At 38.1% G+C, this 15,000-nt stretch overlaps 1 protein-coding gene across 3 annotated transcripts in view; it reads right to left on the reverse strand.

Annotated features, from left to right (window-relative positions):
* Vav (Vav guanine nucleotide exchange factor) overlaps positions 1-14,372 on the reverse strand; it is a 63,733-nt gene extending 49,361 nt beyond the window's left edge. For 2 of the 3 annotated variants that reach the window (XM_070666817.1, XM_070666816.1), the window contains exons 1-2: positions 14,202-14,369; positions 13,906-13,948 (exon numbers count right to left, since the gene is read on the reverse strand). The gene's annotated coding sequence lies outside the window, so the exon portion shown is untranslated. Of the gene's footprint in view, positions 1-13,905; positions 13,949-14,201 lie in introns of all 3 variants that reach the window. The other variant, XM_070666818.1, reaches the window with a different exon arrangement.
* Between the last annotated feature and the right edge of the window lie 628 nt (positions 14,373-15,000).

Here is a 15,000-nt window from a genome sequence, read left to right on the forward strand (position 1 = left end):
CACTCGAGAATTGTGTTACGAAAAACGCATCACGTTTCTGGTGCTTCGAGCGTAAGGAATAAAGCGACGTATTAAAGTAAAACGACACAGAGGTGGAAAAACAAAGTGAAAAGAGAAAAAAAAAAGACACTGTTCAAAGAATTTGAAGAAGAATAAATATTATAAGAGCGACGAGGTGCAAAATATAAGAATTATTAAAAAGGAAAAAAGAAAAGATTGATAATTAATGAAAGAGAGAGAGAGAAAAAAAAAAGACAAAAATTTAACTCAAAAAAAGATAGAATAAAAATAGAACAAAATAAAAAAATAAAAAAAAAATGAAGAAAATTAAACTTCCACTGACCCATACGTGCAGGGAAAAACCTCAAAAGAAAATGAAAGTGACGACGGAAAAACGGAAGTAAAACTTGGAGGTAACACAAATGTAAGAAAAATACAGACTCATAAAAGCGTGAACATAAAAAATAAAAAGAACTGGCACGTAATAAGATACGACGCGAGATACGGCGGGGCTAGATGGAAGTAGAAGATAGAGCGAAGTCGAAGAAAAGAAAAAGAAGGAGGTAGAGAAGGCGAAAGAGATTCGTAGAAAGATAGACTTGACGCGGAAACGACGCGAAAGCAAGAGCTCAAAAGAAAACTTCACAGCAAACTCGTTGGTTTCGCAGACGCCCGAGTAAGCACACAATCGTATTACGCCGAAAAGCGAAGCTCATTAGGCTACGTGACGTTGCGTTGCACAAAGAAAGGGACGTCAGATAAGGGCCGGGTCAAGTTTTTGCTTCCGCCTTTTCTTCATTATCGGGCGAACGTGGAACGCACGCGGACGCGGATGGGAAACGTCGTAACGGACGTTATCTCGCGGCGAGTACTTTGCGCGACGAGGTCAAACGGCCAGATAAGAAGGGCAGACGGCAGTAAGACTTGCGAAGGAACAATTTGGAAGGAAATTACCGCGCTAAAGAAATGAGTACGCGTGAGAAAAGCGAGCCGGAGGGTCGGGATATACATGGAGGATGCAACAATCTGTGATATTATTTCTATAAAGGTAAGAGCGAAAAGTGACGGATCACTTGCACGGACGCGAATTAATATTCGATGTACGTGAAATATTAAATATAATGCGGGAAATAATTCATGCTAATTACGCAAATGTGCATTGTAGCGTACGTGTAACATACGTGTGCCCGGGGTAAATTACGCTTTATGTTAAATCCTGCCAGTGATCCGTCATGCCTAGTCTACACGCGAAGCTTAAAATAGTAAACACATTTAGCATACGCGGCATAATTAAAACATTGCATCACGGAAAGGACTAGTCTATCGATGACGGCATACTGCTTAGTATTACATATGTATATGTATACGTGTATCTTTGAATTATCACGACACTGAATATTATCCGTGATTATTTAATATAGTATTGTTCTTCAACTTCGAATGCGAAATTAATCCCGCGTTTGAAATTATTTATATATTTATCTACAATTTATCGCATAAAATTATAAATATTATATTAAAATCTCGGGCTGAATAGTTTTCAGAAGTTAACGTCAAGTATTAAATACACCATCAAGCGCGCGATCAATTTTAATTATTTTAGTTAATAATTAGTTCAATATATTGAATCGTTAATTAATCTTATCCGGTAGTACGTGATCGGCATATTTAATATTAAAAAAAAAAAAAGTTGCGGCAGAGATTATGACATCTCATTTAATCTTCGCCAACGTGGGCTTCAAACTCTTCGAAGGAAACTTCGTTAAAAATCAACGTAGCGATCGTGAAACATTCTGTACAAAGTCAGGATGAGAGGAGATGCTGCCGGGCAGGAAGAAAAGGTAAAACCGGAGGTGGAACAGCTCAGAAGTTCTTTCTTTCTGATCTTCGGTAGGTGATGGTTGTAAAAAGGTGCCGTAAGCGAGAGTAAAGGGTGACGCGTTCGCGATGGTCTATGGTTACTGGAAGCTCCGATAATCCTAGCTTTTTCCCACCCCTGTTTCGTCTCTCTTTCTCGTTCCCCTTTGAACACGAATGGTCGTGTACACGGACGCGGTACACTTAGAAATGCGATGAAAAAGCACACTGACGAGTCCCTGACAAGTTGGTTAAGACAAAGGTTCTCAATACGTGCAACGTAGGCTCTTTAAATACTACCTTTATTTATATTTCGAAAAGACAAACGTTAATTTATGCAAACTTATTTTTCTTTTTTTTTTTCTTTTTTTTTCTATTTTAAATATTCTCACAAGCTTCCCTTTTCTTTAATTAATAGTGGTTATAAAGAAGACAAAAGTATAGATAAACAGAAGCTCGGAGGAATATCGCGAAAAGAGATTGAGGAACACTGGATTAAGGCCACGAACAACAGTGGCGCGGCTTTCTGTCTCTGCGTAATTCCCAGTGTCAAATCTAGTAACGAGCTTCGTGAGTGTAGACAGGTTTAATCCACGCGGCTTACGCCGATAAAAATGGTACTGCTGTTGGACGTACGTCGTTTCATTTTTATGTCTTCGAGTGCCAAACCAATACACTTAGAAAGATACAGGGGGTGTGAGATATAAGTACCAAATTTTTCATCGACGGCCGAGATTGTTTTGTCTCATTTTAATAAAAGCACATGCTTTGTATATCTATATATGTATAAATGCAAGAAGCTTATTACCATTTCTTTCATTATTGTACGGGAAATCGTTATAAGAAATAATAAATAAAATTTATCAATCTCTTACCGCTTTTTTCAATTTATGAGGGATTTTAAGCTCGTAATCTCGGGGCAAATGAGTAGGAAATAAGAGACGCGTGTTTCCTTCGGTGACGGCGGCGGCGGATGTACGTAATGAATTCCGAACGAAAGAAACTTAAGCCCGAAATTAACCCGAAGAATTTAATTACCACCCAGTGAAATTAAACTTTGCCTTTTGATGCATATTCATGGTGAAGCCGCCCGTGGGCTTTCTTCTAAAAAAAAAAAAAAGGAAGGACGAAACGTTGCAGACCGAGAATAGTCAGGCTCGTCGTCCTGTCTCGTAATGAGGTGCATTGTGTCGCGATATAAAGGCCAAGTAATAATCTCGATTAAGGAATACGATAACTGCTCCGGGCGGGTTTTTCTATCTCGGGCTACGCGCCGTATTAAAAATATCATAGGAAACGTCCGTTATCTCTGGTTACGTCATTAAATTAAAAATAATTACGAGAGACGTCGAGATGGTAATTATGATTAAATTGACAATCGTCCGGGGATCGACACCCGCGACATTTACTGTACCTATAATTCTTTCGATTTCAAGGCCACTATCTATTTCACCCACTTAAACGTTCGTCGCACGAATAGGCAAACCCTCCTTTTTCGCGTTCGTCTTTTTATTCATGAAATTCGCTCTGAAGAGATTTCGCGAGCCCGCATGAGGAAAAAAACGGCAGCGCATTATCGAGGTTTAAAAGCGTCGTTCGTCAAGTCATACTAAGCGGATTTTACCCCTTGTGTGGGTGAAAGGGAAGAGGGAAAAGCGAAAGAGACCGAACGAAAAAGAAAAAAAAAAAGAGCGGTTACGTTTCCAACTATAACTTTGAAACGCGCTCGTTTGATAATCTTTGACGGTAGGAGACAAATGTGTTTCTATTCTGACGTAATCAAAGTTTGGCAATAATTATAAAAATAATTTATCTGTTAAATACTTTTTTTAAAAAACAAAAAGTGCACTAAAGATTTTTAAAAAAAAAAAAAAAACAAAATAATTCAAGCGATAAATAATTCTTTGATATTACAACAGCAACGTGATAATAGGTTGTAACGTGACGTGCTTGAAACGTAAGCATGCTTGAGTTTGAAGATTCAACAAGCAAAAACTCGGATATGTTTTACAACCCTTGAAAAAGCCAGTTGATTCTTCGTGTTGTTTTTTACCTTTGCTTTTCCTAGCGAGTGCAATATTATTTTGCAATAACGAGTTTATCGATGGCAATCAAGTGTTTTTAATCATCTTATAAATTTATAATCTTTTTCTTTTCAATTTTAATAATATTATTGCAATATTATTTCATTATATAAAAGTTACATAAATCAAAAGAGAGCACGAAAAATGACTATTAATATTGAAAGGTTGCGAGAATAAATGGGCCAACTTCATAATTTATAAGCGCCACTTTACATATGATTTCATTGCCTAAAGAGGTTTATAAATTATGCACTCGATCTATTTTTGCTCTAAATGGCCCAAAAAGGTTCTTTCAACTACACTATCCTTATCTACCCATTTATATTAATATTTCATTAATTATCATGGTTAATGAGATTTAAAAATTACAAATTTATGTAACTCGGATCTACCATTATTATTAAAATATGTATAATTCAATGGCCTATATTTCGCAATATATTTTCATAATATTGAGAGGCTAAGAAATAGTGGTATCAAATATACGAGTCGAATGTAAAGTTTTACATTTTATTCCGCGCTCTTATATAAAAATTATTCGGATAAGTAATATTTCCCTTTCAACTGAAAACCGGGCAGGTTCCCTTTAAATTGTTTTAAACATCTTTGTAACACTCCGACTTGAGCTACTTGCTCCTCGTTAACGTCACCTTTTTTCCAATCTCCCGTCGACCGTTTGCCGATTGCTATTGTCGAGAGGTTGTCGCGAGGAAACTCAGAACCGCCCTTATAATGTAAACGGACCGAGCGGATCCGCTTTTACCTTTCACGGGAACCGGATCGTTTCCGCATCGCGGCGGACCGTGTACCCTCGCCTCGGCCTTCATCTATCTCCAGATCCAGTCGTTCATGTATGAGGATAGTATCCTCTCTCTCCGTACCCTATCGCAATTTCATCTCTCCCGCAAAATCTCGCGAAGGCGGCGGAAATTCGAACTCGAAGCTCGTAACTCGAAGGAAGAGATCTAAAAGTGCCACTGACGATGAAGGAAAATATCTGAAATGATTTTGTACGCGCATCCATCCTTTTTCCAATCCGCGAAATTTATATTACACACGCCACAAACTTTGCCGAGAGAGTTTCTCTTGCCACGTACTTACGGCCGAGTAAAAAAGCAACATCGATATCGTAAATAAAATTGTGAATATTGATTAAATTATGAGATCTACGCGCGATTACTTTATTCGAATAATAATGGTATGAAAATCGAGATAGCGGGCTTAACTTTCGGAATATTGCTCCCGCGCCAGTGCGACTTCCTCGCGCAAGATAAATCGTCAGATTGATACGAGATAATCAGGTTAATTGCGAGCGGTGCAACTCGGACTCGGTCTATTCCGGCGATTAGGTAGCGTAGGAACTACGGAATTAACTACCCTCATTATATGCGCTGTCGTAAGTTCCGCTTGACCCGCGCGAGATCGATGCTCGGCTTACGTGACGTGAGAGAAATTGGAATTGGACGAATCGCTTACGGACTTGTCTCTCTTTGCAATTTTTATTTAAAAAAAATCGCGCTTCAACGAAAAGACGCAATTGCCATTTCTGGAACTCGAATCAACGGGCAGTGAACAACGAACAGAAAACTAGCGAAAGAACGCGCGTGAATGAACATGAACTGTGAACGCGTCGAGAGTCGAGAACAAAGAGTGGAGTTTATTTTCTCGCGAATTTTTCCCGGAAAGGAAAACTTGCGCGAAATGTAACGAACGCCACCCTCGATCACCATTGTACCTAACTGCCTTTTCGACGATTTTCGTCTTTGGGGCGTGTAATTCCGCGTCTACACGAATCGCGAAAGTCGTCGTTTAAGTATTTGTTGATTCAATAAAAAAAAAAAGGAAAAAAAAAACAAATTAATTTCTCGTAAAAAAAGTTTTTAATTGATTTCTCGGACGTTATATTTAACATACAATTAAAAGAAAAAATGCAATCTAATAAAATATTTTTTTCTATCGGCGAGAATGAAGTGTTAAGAGAGAAAGAAATATAAAAAAAATTCGCTACAGAAGAGTTAGCACAGTACGGGCAGCCGGCCAACAAAGTAGCGAATGTCGGAAGTTCCGTTCCAGACAAAATTCCCATTCAAATCGGCCGACTCCCTTCGTCGCGATGCTGGCCTGACGTTCAACTACCACCCCTATTTAAATTTCACACAGCAGGGACAGAAATCCAAGCTAAAAGCGCGGAATTCTTGCTCGACAAGACGCCGAAGAAATTTGAGGGTGAAGAGACGAGAAGAAAAATGCGAGGTAGAGCGAGAGGAGAAAGAGGAGGCAGCGTGCCAAACTAACACCGAGCCCTTCATCGATCGCCGCACACCTACCCTTATTCAGGAGCTGCTTCACGTCACTCTTTCTCTCTTCCACTCTCAAATTTTTCCCTTCCCTCGAACTTTAACCGTATCGCTTGGTCTCTCTTCCTCGGTGCTTTGCACTTTGTCGTCTCGTTTCAGCTTTCTAATTTTTCAATGCGTTTCCTATTTCTTTCCCTATTCCGCCGCCGCGCTTCGCCATCTCGCTCTTTCAATTCACTAATGTGTTGATCTTCTCGCTCTCTCCGTTTTCCCACCCTTCGTTTCACCCTCGACATTCTGCTCACCCGTGTGCTCGTACGTTATCCTCCTCCCTCTGTGTGTTCTCCAACTGCATCCTTAGGCAACACAGCCGAGGGCGGGCAACGTGCCAGCACACACTGATGTAATTAACACCCCGGCCTGACTCTGACTACCCGCTCCTTTTCGTCTCTATCCGAGAGTGCCTACTCTTTCGACTCTCGAAAAAAAAAAAAAAAAAAAAAAAAAATGGGAAGGACTACTAAGTAGGCCGAAGTGTTTTCTATTCTCTCTTCCTTTTATCTGCCGCGGTTTTCCCTATTTTGCATATTCTTCATAATAATTTGCTTATATAACGCGCGATGAGAATTATACCTCGTCGTTGAAAGTACTAATTTCTTCTGCGGTAATTAACGAACAAGAGAAGAAAGAGGGAGAAAGAGAAAGATAGAGCCGCGTGTGTATTAGTCTCTTTCTGCATGAATCATAATGTGCAACGTCGCTATGACGTTGCAATTATGCGGCTGCAACTCCGAGGCGTGTTTTAATTATACATATAACGTGGCATCACGATGAAACAGTAATGTTATATCACGAATTTTAACACGCCCGATGATGCGCGCCAGTTCTTTTTGAGTTTAATTTGAACTTCGTTATTTATAAAGCTGCGATTGCATAGATGAATTGAAACACTTGGGCGGAGATTAGTTACGTAAATAGTCGCTTATTCATTTTAGAATAATGTTACGTTGTAAAGTGTAATTAAATATTGCTATTTATTATAATAATGAAAATACTCGACTTTCTGAAGTCTTAAACGGTCTCGGGCAGCTCTTTAGATTTTTGATAAAATTTATAAAAATTTAATTACGTCATCAGAACATCGTATCTATTTAGCTACGGCTCAGCAGGCAAAATTGCTTATACTTTTCCCCGTTTCTGTGTTACACGCGATATTTGCAGCATGATAAATCAAGGCAAAGATTGTATCTCGCTGGTTGCCTCAAATAGAATTTTGAAGAATTCCCGTGCAATAAAATTCCAGCTTTCATACGGATGATACGTTGTTGCTGCTGGATAGAATAATCAACGTACTGGCATGATTCCGTTTACCGCGCGCGTTTTGCGGCTTCCGCGTCCGCGAATCGTTGGCAAGAAAGTTGGATATATTTACAGTCTCGTTCTTAAAGATAGGAAAATATTGCAGAGAACGAAGCGACGAAATCACATTTCCTGATCTCTCTCTTTCTCTCTCTTATTCTTCTTTTTTTTTCTTTCTTTGATAAAAGTTGCAATATAATACAATTGTTGAATTTGAAATAATAGTATCTTGTACGTACTATATTACTAACGATACATTTTTTTTAAATTAATCTCATAAGTAAAAAGCTCTGAACTTGATAAAAATATGGGTGATTGATCGACCGGACCGCTCCGTTTCGGTATTGGGATTTTTAGAAAAACGTGTACGTATCAGATAGGAAAAGGATTGATGAGTGGCTCGAATAGAGTATTTCACCCATCTTTTTGCCGTCCCTCTCGCTCTTTCTCTCTTTTGTTTAAACATGCGGCACTGACACCACGCTAAACCAGTCAACCCGTTCTCCGAGTATCTATGAATCATGGACAAAGTCTGTCAGGTAGCTCTTCGCTTCAACGAGCGTTGAGATAGACCAGTACACGTAGCGGAGAAATTGAATTTGTAGCACCGAAATTAGAAAATAGATCTTAAGGCTGACTGAGGAAAACTGCTTTAAACTACCGAAACGCGTGACCTTTTGAAAATTTAAATTGTTGAATACTTAAATTAATTAATTAATTTGTTTGCATCTTAGGAAAGTTTATACTGCTGACATAAATATCACAAGTAGTCTACGATTCAAAATAACAAATTAAAATTTTTTTAAGTTCGCGATATCATTTCAAGTAAAACGTAATGTACAAATAATATTATCTAAAACACGAATGCTTTGTCTTCGTACTATTTACCCGAGCATTGTTCATTAGTCTAATTACTGCTTATCTGCAAATTGGTCTAATTTGAAACTGTATACGTTTTGATGACTAGCTCTAATTATCGTATCGCGCATTCAACGTGAGCCATCGTGTCGCATAATTAATTCTAATGCCATAGTTACACTACCGAGTTTGTGTAAAGCAAGCTTTTATGATAATCAAAACTGTGAACACGTATGTTAAAAAAAAAAAATTGTTTAAATATCTATTTAACGTTTCAATTAAAATTATTAATTCTCGCAATACTCGGACGATATTAAAAAAATTACGTCCGACGTAAGACCGCTTTTATGTATAACACAGCTACTTTTAATTCCTCATTTTAATTGTAAAACATTTTTACGTCTTAAAAAAATAGAAAACCTTGCAAAATAAAATTGTTCCGAAATTCGCACTATCTCGTATATTTTCTGAGGCCGCGCGATTAAGAAAATTAAAAACAAACGTGGCATTTTAGAATCAATGAAGAGCAAGTGGTGAATTAATACATCGGAGTTGTCGTCTTGACGCGAAAGTGCCTCAGGCCGTTTTGTTCCGCAAAGAAGCACGTGTTCTCATTTGCGGAGTGGTGGTGCACGCCAGCAAAAGTACTCGAGAGCGTAAGGGTGACGGCAATGTACGATTGGAAGTGCCACTCTGTGCCAGTCGCTCGTTTAATTCGACAGGTGAGATAGCTCGTAAAAGAACGACGCTACGTAAAAAGAAAGTGCCGTCGCAATTGTATCCGAGATTTCATTGAACTTTAGTGGTCGTTTCACTATGATTAAGATGTCACTTTAACTTATTTCTTCTCGAAGCGAACGTTAATGTCTGAGCGGTATAAAAAAGACATATTAATTTACTAAATAGTAGCTGGCTAATTAGTAAGTAACGGTGGGAATCAATTTCCACTCGGGCAGTTTCAGTAATGAGTCTCCTTTAATTCATACAGAATCCAATGCAATTGCACTTCTCTTTACACGTACCGGCAATATATATAACGTATATGCGTTGGATTAAAATGTTTTCATAAATAAAATGATATACTCGATATTAAATTTCGAAAAATGAGTGGTTTAATTTTTTTTTTTTCTTTTTTACGTCCGTCAAAGTAAGACTTAAAATTGTCAGACGAGAGACATCGCAAAGTCTGCGGAGGGTTAATGTTACGAGGTTGACTCCGGGAGAACAGCTCGGTCATTTAATCCAGAGACGTACCCGAGAAAGAAATGGCCGGGCGAGTGTTTAATTCGGCAAGAAGCCATCGGCGCGAACACGGTCGAGTAATTGTTGGAAGCGAGAATTGGCCCCGCGACGATCCGTCTCGTTGTTCTCTTGTACCGTGTCTCTATCTTTTATCTCTTTCCCTTTCCCACTAATACTCGTTCTTAGAATTAATTATCACGGCTAACAATCTGCGGCCTCCTAGTTTTCGATTTGTTCATTCTTAATTACTTTCCAGCGGATATCTATCTTATCGGTAAGAAAAAAGCTCGTTACTCTCATTCTATTCGAGTGTCTCAGCTAGTAATTCTCTAGATAAATATATCGTAAAAAAATATTGTTGATAAATTCTACCATTAAAATTTAATTAAGTTTCGATCTATTAAATGTAATTTTTATTCGATTGAATACGTTTATCGCGTTAAATTCGTACTTATTAGAGAACAAGAGGGATAGAGGGGAGGTCGTACCTACGGGAGGAGTATAATTAATTTTGTTAATCAAGTTTCTATAGGAAAGGAGGTCGGTGAACGTACGTAGTTATCTATCGAGTTATCGCCACGGATTAATATATGCCTAGTGATGGTATCTGCGATCTTAAGGTTCTAGAGAGGGATAAGCGAAGTTAATACCTCGGGGATGCACGTGGTATATATATCCTAAGATTTTATTCAAGAGGTTACTGGTCCCCGTTGTCTTCTGGTCGAGACGTCGCCGCAAACGAGCAACGACCAACCAGCTAGAACTCCTGCCGGGTTTACGAAGTCCCGCAACTACCGCCGCTCGTTTTATATATGCCGGATGAGAGTGAATAAGCGATCATTATCCGACAGATATTACCGATTAATTATTGTAACGTTATATTGACCGAAGTAATATGAAGCTGGGTCAACCGGATAGTTCGAAGAAATTAGAAATGCCGACATTAATTATTTTGCGAATTTATGCACTTGGAAAGCCGTCCCCGCTTTAATAGACGTTAATATCACGCGAGATACGCGGTCTAAGATTTTATTCACGACCTTTTCGGTGACCTGGCGCGGGAACCGAGCTGGTCATCGCCAACAAGCAAGAATACGTGCCAGTAGCTATGAGTCTTCCAATTCCCCGAGCAAACCGCTGCCGTCTCCGAGGGGTTGGTCGGGGTGGCATCAGAAACGAGCGCAAGGTGGAGGTCGAGCGAGATAGTAGAAGCGCAACCGGGGGCCAGTAACCACTAAACTAGGCGTCTAATAGCTCCTCTCGTCCACCCACGAACAATAGCCCGTGGCGAACGCCATCAGCTCCCTACGAGTCCGGGAGGAATAATACCGTACTCTGCGGACAGTCGGTACACGTACCGCACCGCGCATAAATTCGCTTAGCCCTGTTCACCGGAATGCAATTCAGTTTTCATACCAACTCTTAGATTACTGGGTTTTGATTTGTCGCATAAAGTAGTACGTGTCTCTCTGAATCGCTTCACATATTACGTTTATTCCGAGACGTTAAAGTTTGTCATTAAATAAACGTAGTTTGTCATAAATAATAAAAAAAATAAAAACAAAACGAGGTTTTAGCTGTAATGGATACTAATAAGCGAAAGAAAATATAAAAATAATCCAAGGAACTAGAAATATGATTTTTCCGAAATTATATTTACTTATTTAGAAGTATTTTATTTTTAACGAAGCCACGCGTGCCGAATCATTGCGATTCTGTGAGCGGAATAAAAATAATTTCGATGAGTTGTCGCGATGAAAAGTCAGTGCCTTATGCGACGCATTCCGTATAGGGAAGAGATAACCATCCGTGATATTTCATCGTGTGTCACGTAGCGCTTTAAACGGTTTTCGAAATATCGCAGGACGTTTCCTGAATATATACGGCGTGCATGCGCAAGCACGGATGCACTATCTGCTCAATAGTTCGAATGCATTACACTTCTATCGGAAGAATATTAAGCTTTCTTCAATTCTATAGGTACCATCAGAGACAGAATATTTCATTTCAATCTATCGCGCGTTTGTGCGCGATAAAATTTTATGTTAGGATTTTACATAAATAAATATTAAATATTACGCCGCTAAGAATGCATTAATTATCGCCGTAATCAGGTACTTGTTTCTTATCGCGTTTAGAATTCAATTAAATAGCGACGTTAATTAACTGAAGCCTGCAAGTACTAACGTTACATTTAATATCAAGATGAATATCAAGTGTCATCTCGTATTCCGTAGGAATGACGCGTAACTATGCCAATTACAAAACACAATTTGCAACAATTACGGAATGTTTGTTATACCGTTTAGAGATCAAAATACCGCGCTATATGTAATACGTACGTATATTAATCAAATTAGAAATGTCACCGCCTTTATAAGGAAATAATATCGGATAAAGCGTTAAATTAGAATGCTACAAATTCACCTACAAATACGCCGCTAAATAGGAGCATGAATATCAAGTATCGATTCAATGTCGGTGACAATAAGGCGTAATTACGCCAATTACACGTGTCAATTTCCGTCGTAATTCGCGAAATACGTTCGTCTCAATGTGCTCGTCGCCGTGACGACACACTGTGCCTCGCAAAAGGTGCAGCCGCGAACGAGAGATGCGGAACTCCGCCGGTTCATTGCTGCTGAGCTGATGCACGCTTTGTTGGGCGCGTGTCTGTCTCTTCCCGCAGTAAATACTAACTAGCTAACTAACTGCGTCTCCGTTCCTACATCTTGGCTACGCTCTCTAGTCTCGTCTGCTCTTTTGCCCTTTACGTATTTTCGGCACATACGTGTGCTTCTCGGCTGTCTATTTTCTATACCGATCAAGCGAATTTCGCCGAAGATTCCCTCCCGTGCCAAATTGCCGTACAAATAAGCTGTGTCACCAGAAATCAAGAAGTATTCTATCGAAACAAAACGCGGAAGCAAAATTGTTTCGTATGCTTTGTATTTATCATTTGTAAATTTTTTTTTTATATTAGTTAAAAGTAGATTATAATCCTGATAATTTTTTTTTTTTTTTATTAAATTTTAACTAATAAAAGAAAATCAATGTTAAACACTCTTAATGCTCTACGACTGAAAGAAATATTCTATAAGTCTGAGTTACGTATGCTTTTTCGCAAGTACTAACGTTGCTGGAAATATTGAAGAACGTTATTGCTTTACTCTGCACGCAAAAGGATTAAAAAGCTAAAATCCAGAGCTGGAAAAGTTAAGATCGGCAAAAATGCAACGTGTGCATCCGTCTCTCTTTCTTCCTCTCTTTCTCTGTGTCTCTGTGTTCTTTCTTTTTCTTGTTTGCAGTCATATATATCTGCACAACTCCCTGCTAGTTCTTGTGTTGCTCAGAAGGTAAAATTCCGGAGCACGACACATTTCACGGTATGAAAAGCCTCACTTAAGTTTCGCGTGGAACTTTTTGTCGAGTCGGAGTTTAATTAAATTAAATTGCGCGTCCTGTCCTGAGGAATGACTGCGAGAGAGCTAGAGTTGCGCGTTTCTCTTTTTAAATTTACTATCTGGTTTCGTATAATACTACTGCCAGTGTCCCGTTTCTAGTATAGATAGTAACCAAACAATCAGAGAACTACTTCCACTTAATTCGGTTTGGATAAAGCGTTCCTTGTCGTATTCGAAGAGGCTAGCGGTACCTCACTAATTCACTAAAGTCGGATAAAATTAGCCCAGAACGTTTAATTATCCCAAATGTAATGACCGTGCTTCAGTTTTTCTATTCCTTCTTGTCTTTTCCTTAGCGGGGCATTTGCACCTCGTACATTTAAATTCGATTTGCAACGTTTGCACGCCCGAACCACGAGCAAGGTAAAACTGTTCGGGTGTCTTCGAAATTCCGTGATTTAATAAATTATCCTACGTTGAAAAGAAATAGAAGAGAGAAAGAATTTTTTTTTTTTTTTCTATTGATTATATTGCAGCTTGCAAAACCGGAACTAAAGTTTTAAAAGATTTTATTAAAGACTTTCATTGTTATATTTTATTATTATTAAAAGTATATTTTTAAAAAGTTAAAATCTGATGCTGGTTTAAAATTCTTTTAACGGGGGTTTTTTTTTTTTACGCGTGTTTTTTTAGCGCGATGTATATTCATAGTCAACATTATATTTAATTATACAAATTTTTTTTAATTTTATTTTTAGACGTAAGTAGAGATTAGTTGTCATGCTAATAAATAATATTTCTTACTTGTCATTTCGATGCGCAGCGGTGGAGATCAGTTGTGATAACGCTGTAACATACAAAAAGAAAATATAAATTGTAGAATGAGTCAAAATATTTTACGCTTATAATTTCACATCTCAAATTAATTTTTTTTTAAACAGATACAAATAAAATCTATTATCTAAATAAAATCTCTAGTACATTAAACTACTCTAAAATGTAGAGTTTATGTTTTTTTTTACTTATTATTATCAAAAATAAAATATCTCAATAAATATTAATAGAGAAATATTAATTTCGTGTAAATGAAAAAGGCTCACCTTAAAGTTGCTCCACCGAAGCAGGATGTCCTTCCTGAACCTCCTCCTCCTCTCAGAACATCGTGGTTGTACCGTCCTTCCGCACACAGGACACTCGCGAAACCGCATACCGATAAACTACAATCGCGCGTTAATGTACGACATTCCCGGTTTTAAAAATATACAAACGCGCGATACTTGACCGATATTCGCGAAACGGCCGACGAATCGCCGGCGATTCGTTTATTCAATATCGGCGACGAAAAATGATGACACTGTAACAAATAAATATAAAATTTATATTATTGAGATTAAGATTTACACAAAAAGACATACGTATAAATTCACACAAAAATATTCCTTCAAAAATGCTTTTTTTTTTCTTTTACAAAAGTTTTTCTATGCACTTATGTATATTTCGTATTTTTTTAATTAAAAAATGGCATTAAATAATGAAGTGCCTACGAAAAGAAATTTTCTATTGCTTGTAATTTACGAAACAAATATACGACAAAAAGAATCGACTAAGATTCTTTTGTTTTCTTTATATCGCCGATAAAAGTATGTAGTTTCTGCTTCGGATTGAATATAATAAAAGATATAAAATTTTTTTTTTATATTTAATGCATGGAGGAATTGTGGGAAAGCAGTTAACCACGTTAGCTGACTGAGCTTTTGAAAGAAAAAGCAAGATAAGAAAGAAAAGGGTTGAAGGGGCAAGTGGCCGGAGGGTGACTCACTTAGGAATTGAGACATGTTACAACGGCGCGCGGAGGCGTGGAAATGAAAGTATTACCAGCAGGAAGCAATTAGGAGAAGG

The sequence above is a fragment of the Cardiocondyla obscurior genome, linkage group LG15 (genome assembly GCF_019399895.1).
Source record: "Cardiocondyla obscurior isolate alpha-2009 linkage group LG15, Cobs3.1, whole genome shotgun sequence".
In the NCBI taxonomy this organism is placed as follows: domain Eukaryota; kingdom Metazoa; phylum Arthropoda; class Insecta; order Hymenoptera; family Formicidae; genus Cardiocondyla; species Cardiocondyla obscurior.